Source organism: Diabrotica virgifera, chromosome 7 (assembly GCF_917563875.1).
Source record: "Diabrotica virgifera virgifera chromosome 7, PGI_DIABVI_V3a".
NCBI lineage: Eukaryota > Metazoa > Arthropoda > Insecta > Coleoptera > Chrysomelidae > Diabrotica > Diabrotica virgifera.
The window spans coordinates 61197619-61218931 of record NC_065449.1 but is presented as its reverse complement, the minus strand read 5'-3'; positions in this window follow the sequence as shown (position 1 = coordinate 61218931).

The following is a 21313-nucleotide window of genomic DNA, read 5'->3' as shown; positions in this document are numbered from 1 at the left end:
TTTCATTAAACTCTCGTGCAAAAATCAGACTGATGTTTATCACCAACTGGGCATTTTAATGAGTGGAACACGAAGAATTTATGTCAAATAACAGAAATCATGTTGATTAGTAGTAATAGCATTCTGATTTTTGCATGAGAGTTTAATGAAAGATTAACAAATCAATTTTATGTTTTGTCCGACAAAATACATGGGAAGTTTTCGTAATCTGACGTTCCAAATTTTTAAACTGTTCCACAATTAAAACTTTCCTTGTTGCAGTGTTCCCGTACATCAAAGTTTGTCCGACTAAACACCGTTAAGCTATTAACAATTTTCAGCGTGCTATTAATCAACTTTTTTTGGATGCGGGATCCAGTCCTATATAATGAGTTGAAATGTATTATTCCTTAACCACTGACATGCGGTATGCCATACCACGACGGAAATATATTGTTACACCTACCTTTACCGAAAGTATACTTTTCCGGACCTGATTGTAGGGAGCAAAGTTGTACTTTTCCTCCCTAGGGAGGAAAAGTAAAAGTGACGTCATGGTATTTCATTCATGAAATATAACTTATTGACGCCCTGTCCAATATATATTTTCTATTACGTAAATATCTATACATTTTAACGTTTATTTATAAAACACTCTGTATTTTTCAGAATGGTAAAAAACAGTAAATTGTTATTTTGATTTAACAATGTTTACATTAATAGTTTGACTTATATTTGACAGTTATATTGTACCTACTTGTTAGTTTTAGTCTTGGAATATAAAATAAACTTTAGTTCTAATAAATTTTGTTGGTTAGTTACATAAATAAATTAAGTAAAAATGATAAAATGACTTGTTTTTTGAGGAAGGTGGAAAAACCATATGTATAACATGGGAGTAAAGTGCCTTTTCCTCCCTCGAATGATTACTGCCCTCTGCTACGCGTCGGGCAGTAAACTTCATTCTCGGGAGGAAAAGTAGCACTTTCCTCCCTTGTTATACAAATAGCTATTTCCACCTACCTTTACCGAAAGTATACTTTTCTGGACCTGATTGTAGGGAGCAAAGTTGTACTTTTCCTCCCTAGGGAGGAAAAGTAAAAGTGACGTCATGGTATTTCATTCATGAAATATAACTTATTGACGCCCTGTCCAATATATAATATTTTCTATTACGTAAGTATCTATACATTTTAACGTTTATTTATAAAACACTGTATTTTTCAGAATGGTAAAAAAACAGTAAATTGTTATTTTGATTTAACAATGTTTACATTAATAATTTGACTTATATTGGACAGTTGACAATTATATTGTACCTACTGGTTAGTTTTAGTTAAAATTACTTATTATTTGAGGAAGGTGGAAAAACCACATGTATAACATGGGAGTAAAATGCCTTTTCCTCCCTTGAATGATTACTGCCCGACGCGTAGCGGAGGGCAGTAAACTTCATTCTCGGGAGTAAAAGTAGCACTTTCCTCGCTTGTTATACAAATAGCTATTGTTGCAAAACTTGTTGTATAAAGGATTCCTAGAACACCATATGTCTAGCTTCAAGTAGTGTGTAATTGTACCTACTCCGAACTGCTACACTTTTAGTATGGTTTAGTCTTTGAACTACGTTGACGTAGAGTTTTCTTGAGGTATCACCGACACCATGCCAGTGTCAATGTTTCAGTAGTTACAAGCAGTCCATTCAGTATTCTTTTGCTATTAGTATGGCAGCAAGTTCATCCAGTTGTTCGACTTTCATGTGGTTTTAACACTATTTTACTATTTTTTAGTTACCAATACTAGTTTTTTTGTAATTCAATTTATAAATGATTTTTTAAGAACTTTCACCATTTTTTTAAATATTATAATTTAATGCGTCCATAATTTTCTTGAAAAAATACAGTTTTTTTATTTGGAGCAGTATTTTATTCTACACCAGTATAATAAATTAAAATAATTACAACCCCTAGCAGGGTAAACGCCGTCAACTTTAAAACTAAGAAATTTTAAGAATTTCTTTTGCACCCTCTCAACAGCTGTTGTATATTGAGCATAAATGGGATTCCATATTAGAGATCCATATTCCAATTTTATTCTCGCTAAACCAAAAAATAGACAGTACAGCGCAGTTAGATTAGTAAAATTCCCACAATTTCTAAATATAAATCCATATGTCTGGTAAGCTTGACTGACAATGAGGTTAATATGAACGTTAAATGTTAAATGAATATCAAAATGAACCCCTAAATCTCTAATTATTTCAGTTCTCTCCAAAATTGTATTATCAATGACATACGAAAATAATATTGTATTTGTTTTACGACTAAATGTTAAGACTTTGCATTTAGCTATATTTAAATAAAGTCTATTGCTCAAACACCACCTTTGCAACAAATCAATTTGTTGTTGTAACATAATGCAATCATTTATATTGGATACCGAATCATATAGTTTTAGATCGTCAGCAAACATTAATTTATTACAGCTTATGGACTCACATAAATCGTTAATGAATATTAGGAACAATAACGGACCTAAATTGGAACCTTGTGGAACGCCACTAGTTGCAAGGTAAGTGTCTGAACTATATCCATTGTAACAAACATACTGATTACGATTATGTAAGTAAGACTTAAGAAATTGATAGAATGTCTCAGGAAAACCCATCAAGAAAGTCTTTCTAAGAAGTACGACATGGCTAACTTTATCAAAGGCCTTGGAAAAATCGGTATAGACCACATCAACCTGTCCTCTTCCGTCTAATGTTTCGCACAAATACTGGATGAAAATTGATAAGTTGCTAATTGTTGATCTAGAACTCATGAAGCCATATTGATGGACAGAGATAATATTTTTCGTGCACAGATAAATGCTACTATATAAGATTGTCTCCAGAGCTTTGCGACATTGCATAATATAGATATGGGTCTATGACGAAGCATTCTGTAGTTGATGTAAAAAGCAAATACCGTGATATAAGATAAATTCATATTGAAAACAAAAGATAACAGGCAATGGTATGACATACCTAGTGTTACCAACTAGCCCGAAAAATCCGGGACATGGCCCGAATTACGAGGTCGTGTCCCGGCATCCCGGACAAAGTTTCCGGGCCATCCGAATTTTCAACGTTTTGATAAAATTCCATTTTGAAATTTTTAGTACCTTATTCTTCTAAGAATTTACATCAAATTGAATTGGTGAGACGAAAAAGTCGACAATTTCTAGAGTGTATTTCTAATACCACATCCAAAACACATGCATTTTATATCGTCGTATTATAGTTATACGAAAAGTTAAATGGACTTTTTTCGGTTTCTGTATTTTAATTATCGTCTTCTGAAAAGACGATTTAAAAACATGAATATCAAATAATGGTAATTATATTTTAACCCAAGTTTCAATTTACATGGAAATCCAACATTACCTAGTATATTTTCTAATTTTTCATTTTTTGAGAACGATTTCCGGATTGAAAGTCGAAACGTCAAAAACTAACAAAAATGTAATTATCATTACAACCCATTTCACCAAAAAAAAATTTTGTCAAGATAAAAATGTTAAATAATCGATATGATGATATTAAAGTTTTATATTTAAAAAAAAATGGCCCGATTTTCATTGAAAAGTCCCGGATTTTAGGCAGTTTGTTCAGCCTTGTCCCGAATTCGAGTAAATTGGAGTTGGTCACAATGGACATACCAAATATCAGACATTATTGGATGTGAATCTGTTTTTAAGTTAACTCCTCCTAGTTTAAAAAACAGGGTATACTAAATCTAAATTAAAAAAATAATACCTTTCAATTCTTTTATAAAATCTTTTTTCGGAAGTCGATTTCACAGCTTTGGCGGTATAAATTGTTATAATTAACCACGATAAATTGGGCTGTTTTGTCAAAAGCACTAGAAGCGAACAGATTTCGATCAATAGGCAATTTATTTGATAGAGAGTAGGGAGCACGGTAGCATGTTTAATCTGAGAAAATGATCATTTTCAATTCACCAAACTCAAACGGCTAATAGAAGTAATATCCTTATTACAAATGCCGGATTGTGTATGTGTCAAAGAGAGGATAGGATATTTATTCCCTGAATAAAATAAAAAGAATATAGTAAAGTGATGAGCGCGCTAATAACCGAGAAAATAAAGCAAAAATAAATGATAGTAGAGGTGGGAAGTTTAGCGATAAAAATTTATAAATTTATATTGTATTTATTGTTTCCCATGTTTAGACGTATCAGAGGAGTATGTCAACTAAAATTGTCACTTAGTTTCAAGTCGTTTTGGTTACATGTTTTTACAACATTACCCATCATCTTTTGGAGCCCCTACGCACTATCTGCCAGCAATACTGTATCGTTTGCATATCTAATATGATTTATAAGTTGGCCATTTACAGCAATACCAACTTCTAATTCGCCCAAGGCCTCTTTAAAGATGTTTTCAGAGTATAAATATGTTATTACCGTTAACTTTATTGACCCATAACCATATAGACAAGACGAAAACGGCGGGTCCGTTGGGAAAAATATTTCCATGAGAGTTTTTTGCATAATTACATTCGTGAGACATCCCAGAATAGGGTTCAAGAAGTCGCCCACGTGAAAAGTGGTTCAATTTTTAAAAAAAATTTTTTTTTAATCAAATTGCAAAATTCAATATTTTGGCTCGGATAATATTTTTTTAGGTTTTTTGGACCATTCTGGATAAAAAAGGTCTCTTATAATTTTTCTTTAGAGTTGATCGTTTTTGAGTTATAAGCAATTTAAAATTAAAAAAAGCGACAAATTTTCAAGGCTTAATAACTCGGTTAAAAGTTATTATTATGAAAGTCACAATGTCACTAAATCAAAGTTTAATGCCACCCCTACAAGATCCTGAAGAAATTTTTGTCATTATTTTATTACTAAGCTATTATTTTTAACTAATAATAATGAGCGCCATGCTCGCGTGGTAGGCGACCGTAAACCTAATCGGTTTCCTGCATTATTTTATCAAAAATATGTTTGTTATGATTTGATCGAATATATTTTGATGTATTATTGTTATGTTTGAGTAATAGTTGCGTACCTTCGTGATAAGAAGAAAATTATTGCATTATCGTGATTTTGTTAAGTTCCTGCTCAAGACCTGCCTTCACAACGCCAATATTCCAACAGACTGGAACAACGCTACTATGATTCTATTACACAAAGCAGGAGACAAAGCCAATTTAAAGAATTACAGACCGATTAGCCTCCTCAGCCATTTATATAAGTTATTTACGCGAATAATAGTTAAGAGAATGGAAAGAAAGTTAAAGACTTATCAACCAAGAGAACAGGCAGGATTCCGAAAAAGTTACGGAACAAATGACCATCTACAAAGTATAAAAACCCTAATAGAGAAAATAGTGGAATACAATAAACCTCTAGTTCTAGTTTTTATCGATTTTCATAAAGCCTTTGACCAAGTTGAGCTTAGCAAAATATTACAGGCGCTTAAAAAATGCAGGCTAGATTATAGGTATACAAAATTATTACACAAAATATACTTAGAGGCAAAAACCACTGTCAAATTACATACTAATAGTAATCGCATAAAAATAGAACGGGGGGTTAGACAAGGAGACCCAATGTCACCTAAACTTTTTAATACGGTCTTAGAACATGCTTTTAAGAGTTTGGATTGGATGACAAAGGGAATAAAAATAGATGGAGAGTACCTAAACAACTTACGCTTCGCCGATGATATAGTCATAGCAGCTGAGGATCTAGGTATGGCAAGAGAGATGGTACAAGAACTCGTTGTGGCTACAGAAAATGTAGGTTTAAATATAAACATCTTGAAAACAAAAATAATGACAAATTTGATACCCAAGCAGAACATCAGTATTGTTGGGAAGGAAATAGAATTCGTAGATAGATATAAATACCTGGGACATGAAATTACGATTGGCAGGGATAACCAGACTCATGAACTGAAGAGAAGAATAGGTCTTGGGTGGGCAGCATTTGGAAAACTGAGAGAAACTTTTAAAAGTGAGTTGTCCACATGCCTAAAGAGAAAGGTATTTGATCAGTGCGTCCTCCCAGTCTTGACGTACGGATCAGAAACGCTCACCTTAACAAAAGCCTCGGCTACCAAACTAAGAGTCACGCAGAGAAGAATGGAGCGGTCAATGTTAGGAATAACTCTGCGAGACAAAATCAGAAACGAAGAGATTAGGAGAAGAGCAAAGGTGACTGACGTCATCGAGAGGATAGCCAGGTTGAAGTGGAGATGGGCAGGACACATAGCCAGAATGACAGATGGGCGATGGACGAAGAGGTTATTGGAATGGAGGCCAAGAGAAGACAAGAGAAGCGTCGGTCGACCGCCTACAAGATGAACTGACGACTTAAGAAAGGTAAATAAAAACTGGATGAGAGCGGCGCAGGATAGATGGGGTTGGAAACGAGGGGAGGAGGCCTATGTTCAGCAGTGGACTTTTGAGGCTGGATGATGAATGCAGGAAAATTTTAATACTGTATAATTCTGAATGGCAAATGAGGTACCGAATGAAAGCTTATAACCCAAGGTTGGTATTAAAGGTAAGAAATTTGACGAAGGACTTCTGATTTTTGAGTTTCAACCGGAAGTATCGTTTTAAAGTCGCCAAATAGTACAAGCGATATATTATTCAATGCGCTTTAGCAAGAGGAGAAGAAATATACACTCCCGGTTTCATGCTTGTCTGCCTGTCCGTCTGTCTGTCAAAGAATTATAAACATTATAAAAGTAATAAAATTACGTTATTATAACTGATAGAATGGAAAATAAGGCGTCTAGTGAGAATTTATCAGTCAATTATGGTATTAAAGGTGAGAAATTTAACGTAGGTCTGTTTTAAAGTCGCCGAAATAGTAAAAGCGATAAATTTCTCGACGCGCATTAGCAAGACGAGAATAAATAAACTGCTCGTCAAAAATTAGGGATATAGAAAATTCTGCTGATTTTCAAACTTGATTTTTTCGCGAACAGACAGATTCCGCTATTTTTTTTTATTTTAGCCTTTTCTTTAGTATTTACACAGTTGTGCAAAGGTTTACTCAAACTTATTTTTTGTACTTATACCGGGTATTACTATTTTGTACTTATTACGGGTGGAAGAAAAAAATATGTTTTTCTTGTGTTAAGTTTGAGACACCCTGTAGTGAGGACGAGGTACAAATCTAAGTATATATCAGAATAATATTGTAGTCTTATGTTTTGTGAACATGCTGTTGTTTGAATGTCCCTGATATTTTTAGAAACAAAAAAATAGATGGTTTTGTAATTTAACATGTGTTTTTACCGAAACAAAAGTTTGCGACACCTTGTAGGGAGAAAAAGGCACAAAGGTGATTATACCCCAATGTTATGTTGTAGTCTCATAATTTTTAAATATTTTATTTTTTTAATTTCTCTGATATCTTTAATAACAAAGAAACTAGACGGTATTACTCTTTAATATGTTTCTCTATGTTTCACATGTGTGATGTGACGCATGTCGTCAGTTAAAACACATATTAAAGAAACATATTGAACACATATCAGAGAAATTAAAAATATAAAATATTCACAAAATGTGAGACTAAAACAAAATATCGAGGTATACTCACCTTTGTGCCTCTTTCTCCCTACAAGGTGTCTCAAACTTTTGTTTCAGTTAAAACACATGTTAAATTACAAAACCGTCTATTTTTTTATTTCTAAATATATCAGGGACATTCAAAAAACAAAATGTTCACAAAACATAAGACTACAATACGATTTCGGTATATACTCCCATTTGTACCTCGTCCTCCCTACAGGGCGTCTCAAACTTAACATAAGAAAAACATTTCTTTTCTTCCATCCGGTATAAGTACAAAAAAAAGTTTGAGTAAACCTTTGCATAACTGTGTAAATACTAAAGAAAAGTCTAAAATAATAAAAAAAAATTAGCGGAATCAGTTTATCTGTTCACGAAAAAATATACTGTAAAAATTCAGTAGAATTTTCTATATCCCTAACTTTTGACGAGCAGTTTATATACTTCCGGTTAAAAATATATAATCGGAAGTGTGACATTACAGTCGCAGAAATGGTCATATTACACAGTGTGGATATTAAGTCTTACCCCCCCCCCCCCCTAGTAAACTCCGTTATTTCAGATAAATATGAAAAATGCTCGGACCCGTTAATTTTTATTTTAATAGAGGTATTTTATAACATAAAAAAATTGTCACCCCTTTCATCCCTTTCACTTACAGCTACCCCCTCAGATTTTTTAAACAGCAGTGGGGGTCGTGCGATAGTTCGTTGGAAAGTATTTGAAAAGAAGAATTCAAAAATGTATAAGTTTGAAATTTTGTATGGTTTTATTTAAAATTATTACAAAAAATAATGTAAGTACATCTTTAAAATTAAAGGAACTGCCAAATTATCATAAAGAAAATTTAAATTACTGCAGGAGATACTCGAAATGTTCTCCATTTACTTCCTGGCAAAAGTAGATTCTTTGTTTCGTTGCCTCCCTAACCCTTTGTAGGGCCTGCATATCAATCCTATTACATTGTTCGATTATTCTTTGACGGAGTTCATCAAGTGTCTTCAACTGGCTTCCATACAGTTTGGATTTAAGGTAACCCCATAGGTCAAAATCTAGAGGAGTAAGATCTGGTGATCTTGGTGGCCATTCAATGAATCCACATCGTCCAATCCATATTCTCGGATACAAATTATCTAAAAAATTTCGAACGCGAGCAGCGTAATCAGGCGGAGCTCCATCTTGCCGGAAAACAATATCTTGGGTGAATTTGCCTGGATTGTTTCTAAGCACATCATTAATTGCAGGAATTATTTGTGTCTCTAACAGATTAAGATAGCTTTCCCCCGTTAAATTGCCTTCGATAAAAAAGGGCCTATAATGTGATCCCCTGGTATACGTGCCGAAACATTTAATTTAGTTGGAAATTGAGTATGATACTCTCGAAACAATCGAGGTTTTTCTTCAGACCATTATCTTACGTTTTGTCGATGTACATGACCATTTAAATAGAATGTAGCTTCATCGGAAAAACAAATATATTTTAAATAATTTGGATCTTGTGAAATATTATTATCCATAGTTTCACAATATTGCAGTCGTCGATCTGGATCATCCTCTGTCAGTTCGTGCACCATTTTCATCTTATAGGGATGAAATTTTTGCTTTTTTAAAATGTTTAAAACGGTACTGTGACTTACTTCGCATTCGCGAGCAACATTTCTAGTTGAACTGGATGGATTTACTACAAATTGAGACATAATATCTACTTGTTTTCCTCAGAAATCTTTTTTTACCATCCCGTTTCTTGTTTTCGACAGAACCAGTTTCAAAAAATTTGGTGACAAGCAGCCTATAGTAATGTCGATCAATTGGACGATCCGGAAAAAGTTCTTTAAATATTCTCACAGCTTCATGGTAGTTACGGGCTGCTTTACTAAATATTAAAATTGCTTCACATTTGTCTACTAATATACGACGTGGTGCCATTTTGATTGTTTTGACTTTTGAATATTAAAAATTTACAGGTTACCACTAAAGCTCACCAAATCTCAAGCTGTTGTCAATATTTTTTACAATCAACAGTGCTAATTGCTTGGTTTTTATGACAGTTGTCAAAAACTAGATACGCCAACTAGATTATTTAAAAAATTGTTCTAACCACGATATATTTAAACGACACAAAAGTATTTATTCTGCAAAAAAATAATTCGGTATAAACGTTCAAGAATAAAAATTAAATAAATTTTGTTATACCTAATGTCCCATATTAAAGCAAAACCAGTGTATTATCCGTTGTAAGATAATTAGGATGAAATTCCGACAAAATATATGTACTTTTGTACATATTTTGTCGAAATTCCAATCAAATTATCTTGCAACAAATAGTACCTACTTTTGTGTTGTATCGCAAAGTGTATCTCCAAACAATAAATCGTTATTAACAAACAGATCCTTGAGGTTAAAGTAAAGTGTTACATTTTTAAATTCTTCTTTTCAAACCTCTTCCAACGAACTATCGCACGACTCCCATTGCTATTTAAAAAATCTGAGGGAGTAGCTGTCAAGTGAAGGGGATGAAAGGGGTGACAATTTTTTTATGTTATAAAATACCTCTATTAAAATAAAAATTGACGGGTCCGAACATTTTTCATATTTTTCTTAAATAACGTAGTTTACTAGGGGGGGTAAGACTTAATATCCACACTGTATACCAATCATCGCTTATTGAAAAGTCTATCTGGAATTAAGTTCTGGTTTTGATGTCATTTCTGGCTAAAAAGTTATGTCCAAAAGTTTATCAAAAATGACTCACATTTAATGAAAGCGTATATCAATCGACGCAAAATTACACGAAGAGTACAAATATCGACTTCCAGTTCTACTTCCGGTCACGTTTTGTAAAAACCTAGGTCTAACGCAGTCCAATTACTTATTTATGAATAAACTACTTTAACAGGAGCATTTAAAATAACTTCAGCATTATTAGCAATTTTGCCTAATTTTATTTTTCTCTAATTTCTGCCTCCTAACACGACTGAGGTTTAATTAATCGTATATTTCAACGTAACCCACTTTGTAACTTTTCGGAGAGCCTAATACCGTTTTTAATTAATTTGCTCGCTTTAGAGTTCAGATATTTCAAAGAAAATCAGAAATGAAATGCTATAATTATTACATTATGCCTTTTTTCTGAAAGTAACGAGCGATCCACAATTATTGGGATCAAAGCTAGCCGTGCAAAAAATTACGTATGTCTTGTTTTAATCTGAATTTATATCATTGGTTTATCAATTAATTTTGATTAACATTATAAAACATAAAAAATCAGTCAAAACCTTTAACACAGAACTTTAATCAAAAATAAAAAGAATTAACAAGATTATAAGTAACAATAATAAATAAAATTAAACAAGATGTTGTATATGTCCACCATCAACATCTCTACATAACCTAACTTTTCTTGTTAAGTTGACGTCATAGATATAACAGAATAGATTAGGCCAGTTCGAAAAATAGCGTAACGCGGAACAGTTCGGGTCGGTGGTCTATCTATCTCTCTCTACCGGCGCTTAGCTTTCTCTCTCTAGCATATGATGGCCGCCGCCTGTGTCACTGTCGTTCCGTTATTCCCACCTCTTGGTAGATACGCTCACACTCGCACGACAGACAAAGATAGCTAGACCACCGTACTTGATATCGGCGTTACACCCCAATGCATTGAGTGGCATATGACTAGCCTGATCTATTTTCTTTACATATCTCTGGTTGACGTACACTGCAAAGTTGACGTAAACTGGAAAGTATATCTGAATTAAGAATAGAGATGCACTGTATAGCTATCTCTGTCGTTCAGAGCCACCTATGGTGACAATAATTTTGGATCACACGTTATTAATAGTACGTTCTTTAATGGTAAAATATTGCAAAACCTCTAAATTTTAAAGAGCCGCTTGGATTGGCATGAAATTTGGCATACACATAGCTAATAAGTCAAAGAAAAAAACTGATATTGTGCCGATGTGTGATTTTGCCCTAGGGGTGAATTTCACCTCCTTTTGGGGTGAAAAATGTATGTTCGAAATAAGCGCGGAAATGGATAATGACTCATTCTAAGCAACTTTTGTTCTATACAGTTTTTCACCAAGTTAATACTTTTCGAGTTATTTAGGAGTGAATAAGTTAATTTTTCTACAAAATTACCACTTTTTCGGACGGTTTTTCGCAAATAACTCAAAAAGTAAAAAAAATTCTTATTAAAAATATCACGTAAAAAAGTGAAAAATATGATGTATATATTAGGTCACTATACCTAGTACAAGCAGAGTTATAGCTAATGAAAAATAGGTTCATATTCGTCAAATTTCCGATCGAATATTTTAACGTGCCATAACCAAAGAACAAAGCACTTTTTTGGGGAAAAATCATTTTAACTTTTTTAAAGTGTTAGAAACCGGGTAAATCATCACTCCGTAATTAGCATTTCAAATGAACTTAATTGTTACTACTTCACAAGTTTTTTACTCGCGTATGTATTGGTCATATTATCTGTAAGTTTCATCGGTTCAAAGTCCTTATTTTTGAAAGAGCTGTACTTAAAAGGGCTTGGGCTTGAACGATTTACTTATCACGAGTGTATGCAAATTTAGAAACACCGAATCTTAACCAATTTTTGACTTACAGAAAAACAAAAATATACAACATATTTAGAAAAGTAAAACCGAGTTTTTTTATTGTATATTATATGATTGTTGGTATCTCTAACAATTTTTAAGTTATTTTGAAAAAAAGCATTTTTTTTTAAATTAAAATTTTTAAAAAAATTTTTTTAAAACCAAATTTTTTCAAAAATAAGCACTTTAAATAGATGAAACTTACAGATCATATAAACACAACATAAGTAAAGTAAATTGTAAAGCGGCAACGATTAATTTCATTTAAGTTGCTAATTGGGGGGTGATCTTTCTGATTTTTTTTGCCAAAACAAAGGCCACAAATTTTATTTTGAGCGTAACTTGCTTACATTTGATACTAAAAATTTTTTTTATAAAAACCGAAATAAAGCTTTCTAGAAACACTTTAAAAAAGTTGTAATGTGTTTTCCCCAAGAACGCTTTATTATTTGGATATTTCACATTGAATTATTAGGTCTGGATACCGCGTATGAAAAAAAAGTTGATTAATAGCAAGCTGAAAATTTGTTAATAGCTTAAGGATATCTAGTCGGACAAACTTTGATGTATGGGAACAATGGAACAGGGGAAGTTTTAATTGTGGAACAGGTTAAAAATTTGGAACGTCAGACCACGAAAACGTCCCATGTATTTTGTCGGACAGAACTTCCAATTAATTTGTTACCCTTTCATTAAACTCTCATGCAAAAATCAGACTGCTATTTGTCACCTGTCATAATTCCTGTCATTTGACATGTTCTACGTGTTCTACTCATTAAAATGCCCAGTTGGTGATAAATAGCAGTCGGATTTTTGCGGGAGAGTTTAATGAAAGGGTAACAAATTAATTGGAAGTTCTGTCCGACAAAGTACATGAAAAGTTTTCGTAGACTGACATTCCAAATTTTTAACCTGTTCCACAATTAAAACTTCGCCTGTTCCAGTGTTCCCATCTATCAAAGTTTGTCCGACTAGACACCCTTAAGCTATTAAAACGTTTTCAGCTTGCTTTTGATCAACTTTTTTTTCATACGCGGGATCCAGACCTATATTCTATTTGGAATTTTTCGAATATGAACCTATTTTTAATTAGCTATAACTCTGCTTTTGCTAGGTATAGAGACCTAATATATACACCGTTTTTTTTTTCACATTTTTATAGGCTATAGTTTTGCTGAGAGTACTTTTTTCGACAAAATTCTTACGTTCTGAGTTATTTGCGAAAAACCGTTTAAAAACGTGTAATTTTCTTGAAAAATGGACATTTTCACTTGCAAATACATAGCTCGAAAAGTATTGATTTGGTGAAAAATTTATATAGAACAAAAGTTGCTTAAAATTAATCAGTTTATCCATTTCGGGACTTATCTTGGGCATATATTTTTTCACCCTCGAGATGGGGTGAACCTCACCCCTAGGGTAAAAGCACATATCGCCACCATTTCACTTTTTTTCTTTGACATGTTAGCTATGCGTATGCCAAATTTCATGTCAATCCAAGTGATTCTTTAAAATTTACAGCAAAAACCGTGAAATAATGTACTATAAGTTTCTTAGGATGTCGTGTATAGAAACAACAAAGAAGTCACAGAGGTGTCAGTAATGTATGAAAATTATTTAGTAAAACAAGATGTTTTCTGTACAAAAAGTAAGATCATCATAAAATGCTTCGATTATTGGCTGTCTTCCGCATTGACGCCATTGACTACTGGTAGGTATATTGACTTGATTAAGAGTATCTACAAAACAACTACAGCTTGTGCCCAAGTTCATGAAGATACTACAGAGTTCGAACTTAGAATCGATCTTGGAATTAGAGAGGGTGATACTAACTCCCCGAAATTATTTACAGCTGTACCTACTCGAATATATGATCAAGCAAATTGAACGAGAGGATAACATGGGAATTAATATAAATGGAGAAAATCTGAACTATCACCTAAGATTTGCCGTAACTCTGCTTTTGCTAGGTATAGAGACCTAATATATACACCTTTTTTTCACATTATTGTAGGCTACAGTTTTGCTGAGAATACTTTTTTCGACAAAATGCTTACGTTTTGAGTTATTTGCGAAAAACCGTCTAAAAACGTGGATATTTTGTTGAAAAATTAACATATTCACTTGCAAATATATAGCTCGAAAAGTATTGATTTGGTGAAAAATTTATATAGAACAAAAGTTGCTTAATATTAGTCAGTTTATCCATTTCGGGACTTATCTTGGGCATATATTTTTTCACCCCCGAGATGGGGTGAAACTCACCCCCAGGGTAAAAGCACACATCTCCACCATACTACTTTTTTCTTTGACATGTTAGCTATGCGTATGCCAAATTTCATGTCAATCCAAGCGGTTCTTTAAAATTTACAGCAAAAACCGTGAAAGAATGTACTATAAGTTTCTTAGGACGTCGTGTATAGAAACAACAAAGAAGTCGCAGAGGTGTCAGTATCGTATGAAAATTATTTAGTAAAACAAAATGTTTTCTGTATAAAAAGTAAGATTATCATAAAATGCTACGAGCATTGGCTGACTTCCGCATTGACTACTGGTAGGTATATTGACTTGACTAAGAGTATCTACCAAACAACTACAGCTTGTGCCCAAGTTCATGAAGATACTACAGAGTTCGAACTTGGAATCGATCTTGGAATTAGACAGAGTGATACTATCTCCCCGAAATTATTTACAGCTGTACCTACTCGAATATATGATCAAGCAAATGGAACGAGAGGATAATATGGGGCTTAATATAAATGGAGAAAATCTGAACTACCTAAGATTTGCCGATGCCATCGTTTTAATATCTGATAAAGTTCAATATGAAGTATGTATTAAAATCAACACCAAGACAAAATTTCTGACCAACCTTGTAGTCAGCGATAAAATTTAAATTGAAAGCCATGGCATCGACCAAATTATAGCTTATAAAATATCTAAGGCCTAGGGCATGATATTCACTTAGGCCGAGATAATCAGGAAACTCACAATCCAAAACAGGGTAGGTCTCGCATGGACTACCTTAGGTAGTTTGAACAACATTTTAAGTCTAACAAGTAATTGGACTTTGTAAGTCCTAGGTTTTCACACAAAGTAATCCAAAGTAGAACTAGAAGTTGGCATTTGAACTCTTCGTGTAACTTTGCGTCGATTGATATTGGATTTTACTAATTTTAAGTCATTTTTACTAAACTTTGGGTCATAATTATTGTTTAAACAGAAATAACTTCAAAACCGGAAATAACGCTTCAAACTCAACTTTTGAATACGCTTCGATTTATGTTACATGTACTATTTCTGCGATTATAATGGCACTTCTGGTTAGAGCTTTTTAACCGGAAATGTTACAAAAACCAAAGTTTTAAATTTGTTCTTATCTTGCTAAGGCACGTAGAATTATGTATCGCTTGTACTATTTCGGTAACTTTAAAACGGTACTTACGGTTGCAACTCTAAAACCGGAAGTACGATGTCAAATGTCTATCTTTATTACCATCCTTGGGTTATAAGCTTTCATTCGACACCTCATTTGTCATTATATGGTTCTATCTGTATTAATAACGGAGGAGTTGTATTCGTGGACGGGCAGACAGTCATAAAACCGGAAATATATATATTATTTGTTCTCGACTTCCAAAGGCGCGTCGAATATTGTATAACTTGTACTATTCCGGTGACTTTAAAACAGTACTTCTGGTCGCATTTCTAAAACCGGATGTCCTAGGTAAAATTTCTCTCATTTAGTATTACCTACCATCCTTGGATTATAAGCTTTTATTCGACACCTCATTTGTCATTCTACCTGGTATAGTGACGGAGTAGTCATAGGAGTATATTCGCGGTCGGACGGACAGACGGACAGACAGCCTAGGTCAAATTTCTCACCTTAGTACCATCCTTGGAATATAAGCTTTCATTTGACACCTCAGTTGTCATTCTACCTGGTATAATAACGGAGGAATTATGTTCACAGAGAGACAGACAGACAGACAGACAGAGAGGAAGGCAGACATACAGACAGACAAACAGACCTACGGACAGACGGACGTGGATAATTCAGTTTTCACATTTTTTCAAAAGTGGGTGAAAACAATATTCCAGTTTGTTTGAACCGAAATATTTTTGACCAATGTGTTTTACCAATGTGTCTTACACATAGTGCAGAAACACTAACGCTGACAAAAGGAATATTAAATGAAATAGTAGTTACACAACACGCTACGGAAAAATCAATGTTAGATATTCGCATCAGAGACAAAGAACCAAACAGAAATAAGAAGACGAACAGAAGTCACGGATGCAGTTGAAAGACTAGCCATGGCTAATGGGTTTGGGCCAGACATGTTGTCAGAACGACGGATGATAGATAGACCAGTAAGATTCTGGAATGTTGACCAAGATTGTTATCCTCGCGTATCATTGCTTGATTCCAATTTTATTTAATAATTTTCTCCACACTTTTCTGTTCCTTGCAATATTTTTGGCTTCGTTCCATGTTAATTTTTTTAAGTTTTTCTTTTGGTTTAAGTTCTTTTTCTAACGTTCTCTTCCATGTGGCTAGTGGTCTTTCTTATTTTCTTTTACCTGGCAGACTGTAGTGTAAAGTTTGTCTCGCTGTATTTGACAGGGGTTTTCCGTGTGACATATCCACCTCCATTGACGCTTTTTATTGTAATTTCTATTTTTTCCTCTTTCATTGTTTGCCACAGTTCTTCGTTTGTGAATTTATTTGGCCAAAATACTTTCAATAATATTCGTAGACATCTGTTCACAAAGGGTTTCATTTTTTTAAAAAGTTTTTTGTTATATTTCTATGTTTCGGCTCCATATAGGTACTAAGACTGAATTCACATTTGACTGGAAAAGGTGCAGTTTCGTTTTTTACTTATACATGTCTAGGCCCATGCTTTGCGTAACATCTTGAATGCGCTTTGTGTTAAGCCTGTTTTCCTTCGTATGTATACCTTTTTTCATGTCACCTATTGTATTTAATAGACTACCCAGATAGCAGAACTCTTCTACTTCTTCTACTTCTTCTATTTGTTTGTCCTCCAGGTATATAATAAATCAGTCATTGTTTTTTTTTTGGTTGAGCGTAGGAATTTTAGTTTTCTTAGCGTTTATTTTTAAACTTACAGTTTTTGGTATGCCTTTTAATCTTGTCGTTTTTTATGCATCTTATGTTGGTTGGTCAAAGGAATACTCCTTTGAAATGTTTTCACTAATTCTGCTATGAGATTGTGCATAGGTTATATTATTTATAAATTACAGAATATCCTAGTGATAAATTTGCCTATACAATATACACACAACCAAACTTATACAGGGTGATCAACTTCTGTGACAAAGTCCAATATATCTGGTATTATACAATATATGAAAAAAAGTTGTAAATAAAAAATTGAAGAAAGGCTTCTGTGTAAAAGGTATATTTATTAAAACCCCAATAAAGGGCTACATTAAAAGACAGAACGTTTTCGCTCTAAAGAGAGCATCATCAGTGTTCTAAGCAAGCTCTACATGCTAAGCCACCAAAAATACATAGGTTAAAACCCTTAAAACGCCGACCAAAAGTCTTACATTGGCGTGTATTATGTTAAACCCTGGCGATGGGTGAAATTTAAACAAGATATACCTCACAGCATTATATGACTCTACCACGTGTATGTGGGTAGTTGAGTTGATTTCTCTTTGTGAAGACAGAGAAATCAACTCAACCACCCACATACACGTGGTAGAGTCATATAATGCTGTGAGGTATATCTTTTTCATTTTCACCCATCGCCAGGGTTTAACATAATACACACCAATGTAAGACTTTTGGTCGGCGTTTTAAGGGTTTTAACCTATGTATTTTTGGTGGCTTAGCATGTAGAGCTTGCTTAGAACACTGATGATGCTCTCTTTAGAGCGAAAACGTTCTGTCTTTTAATGTAGCCCTTTATTGGGGTTTTAATAAATATACCTTTTACACAGAAGTCTTTCTTCAATTTTTGTAATTAATGGTATACAGCCAGTTACGGAAAATTTTTCCTTATGGATTGTAAATAAAAGTTATAGACACCATTAATGTTCACATTTTAAAATTAGTGAGAAATATACAGGGTCCTTCATAACACGGTGCCAAACCAAAGTTTTATTTTTTTAAATGGAACACCCTGTATTTTATTCAAAATCTGGTTCCTATACATTGTTCTGATTCTAGAGATATAGGACTTGTCTAGGATTATACTGAGTGTTTCAAAGTTACGAGCACTTTTATTAAAAAATTATATTGATTTGATCGCCCTGTATGTTTCTAACGGTGTAACATAAACTTATTTTTTTTAATGCTTTTGACTGTCAATATTAAAGTAGTTTTGCAACAATGTACAATTTTTTTATAATTGCACAAATTGTATACAGGGTAAGTCAAAATGTACACACAAGATTTTCTTCATAATTTTAAATAGAACACCCTGTATTTTATATTATTATCGAAAAGTTCTATCACTATACTTACATATCTTTTAAATATTCCCTATACCTAATGTTATTATTTTTCGAGATATTTTAGTTTTATTGTTGATAACAACATGTATTACTTAGTTATTAATAACAATACTTTAATTTATTAAAATTTATTAAAAAAACTAAATTAAATAAAAAAATGTTCAACGTACTTCTTATGTTATAAAAGGTGTTCAAAATGACCTCCCATAACATCTACACAAGCCTGGAGACGAGTTTCGAAAGACCTACTCATGTTTGTAAGCATTTGTTGTGTGACACTTTGAAAGGCGTTTTGAATCCTCATTTTCATATCGTCAACTATTGTTGGAGGTGTTCTATACACTACGTCTTTAATATAACCCCAAAAAAAGAAGTCAACTTCGTTTAATTCTGGTGATACGGTGGCCCGTGAACTGGCCCATCTCTTCCTATCCATCTTTCAGGAAATAGTTCATCGAGTTCAAGTGACAAGTGAGTTGTGGTGAGCAGGGGCTCCGTCGTGAAGGTACCACATATGTTGGCGGATATTTAATGGTACATTTTCAAGTAGAATAGGTAAATGATTCACTAGAAAATTTAAATAAACCTCTCCATTTACCGATTCCTCAAAGAAAAAAGGACCAATAACATAATTGCCTATGATTCCACGCAAACATTTAAGGACCATCTCGTTTGACTATGTGTCTAAGCACAGTACAGATTGGTTGTGGAATAATAATGAAAATTGTGTCTGTCTACACTACCATTTTTGTGGAATGTTGCCTCGTCTCAAAAAAAAAGAACAAACTCAAAAAAATCTCTCTGTATAACTATTTGTTGTTGTGACCATTGACAAAATTGTACTCTTCGTTCGAAATCATCCCCAACAAGTTCCTGATGTAATTGTATATGATATGGGTCCATGTTGTTTTTCTTGAGTATGTTTTGGATAGATCCATAACTTATATCTTGCTCTCTTGTAATATGTTGAATACTTGTATGAGGATTTTCTGTAACAGGCAGTAAAATATTTAATTCATTTTCATCCGTAATAATGATTTTTGTTTTTTCCTTTGCTTCATAAACAGAATCAGTACGATTAAACCTGTCTAATAAGTTAATGCTCTCTTATTTGGTTGTTGAAGCTATGGACACCGTTCCTTATAAATTCTTGTGGCAACTAATGAGATTTTGAAACACTCTCCTAAAATCCATATCATGTCTATCATTTCTTCACGACTAAAATTCATTGTTAGGTAACAGTTATAACAATATGGCAAACAATTATAATCAATAACAAAAATAAAAACGTGCAGATAATTAAAATCTTACATCTGACAGTTCTTGTGTCAATTAATTCAAAGCCACCTAAACAAGAACTTGCAGCAATTTATAGTTCCCATTTCGTCGCGGAAAATTAATATCATTTTGTTTGTAAATATAAAATTGTCGTTATTGTATAGAATTTACCATAAACTTGGAGAAAAAATGAAATGCAGTATAATTTTAATTATCATTAACAAACTCATTGGAGCTTTCTAATATTAAGGGTAATTAATTTACTGTAATAAACGTATCTATGAGTTATCAACAATAAAACTAAACTATCTCGAAAACTAATAACTTTAGGTATAGGGAATATTTAAAAGATATGCAAGTATAATGAAAGAACTTTTCGATGGTATTATAAAATACAGGGTGTTCCTTTCAAAAATATGAAGAAAATCTTTTATTTGAATTTTGACTTACCCTGTATACAATTTATGTAGTGATAAAAAAATTGTACGTTGTTCCAAAACTATTTTAATATTGACAGTCAACAGCAGTAAAAATATAAGTTTATATTATACTGTTAGAATCATACAGGGCGATCAATTCAGTATGATTTTTTGATAAAAGTGCTCATAACTTTGAAACACTCAGTATAACCCTAGACAAGTGCATATCTTTTTAATCAGAAGAATTTAGAGAAACCAGATTTTGAATAAAATACAGGGTATTCCGTTTAAAAAAACATATCTTTGGTTTGGCACCGTGTTATGGAGGACTCTGTATATTTCTCACTAATTTTAAAATGTGTACATTAAAGGTGTCTATAACTTCTATTAACAACTTTTTTCATATATTTCATAATAACAGATATATTGGACTTTGTCACAGAAGGTGATCACCCTGTATATTATGGAATCATCTGATATTTTCTTTATTTCGTGCGAATTAAAAAAAACGAACACACGAAGTCAAACATAATTTATTTTAAGGCGATTTAGTAACAAATACGTAGCAATTAAATAAAATAATAAAGTATTTAAGAGCACACAGTAGCGATCAACAGGTAGCAACAAACGCGGTCCAAGATTGCGAAAGTTCTGCGAACTTTTAAAAGTGAGGCAACAGTGCGTCAGTAATCCGACACTGACAGTGACGTTTTTACTATCAAAAACAAAAAAATTTTATACACATAGGCGCGAAATGTTGCCAAGTCAGTGACGTTCGATTTCTTGTTATAAAAAAATCGATTTTTAGTAGTTCCAATGTGACACAAAATCAAAGCACGGGATAAAAAAGTTTATTTGAAGAAAGTGTATTTTTTTGTCTTTCTTAATGGCGGTACAGGCTTCTTTTTTCAATATTTTATTTAGTTATAGAGTAATTT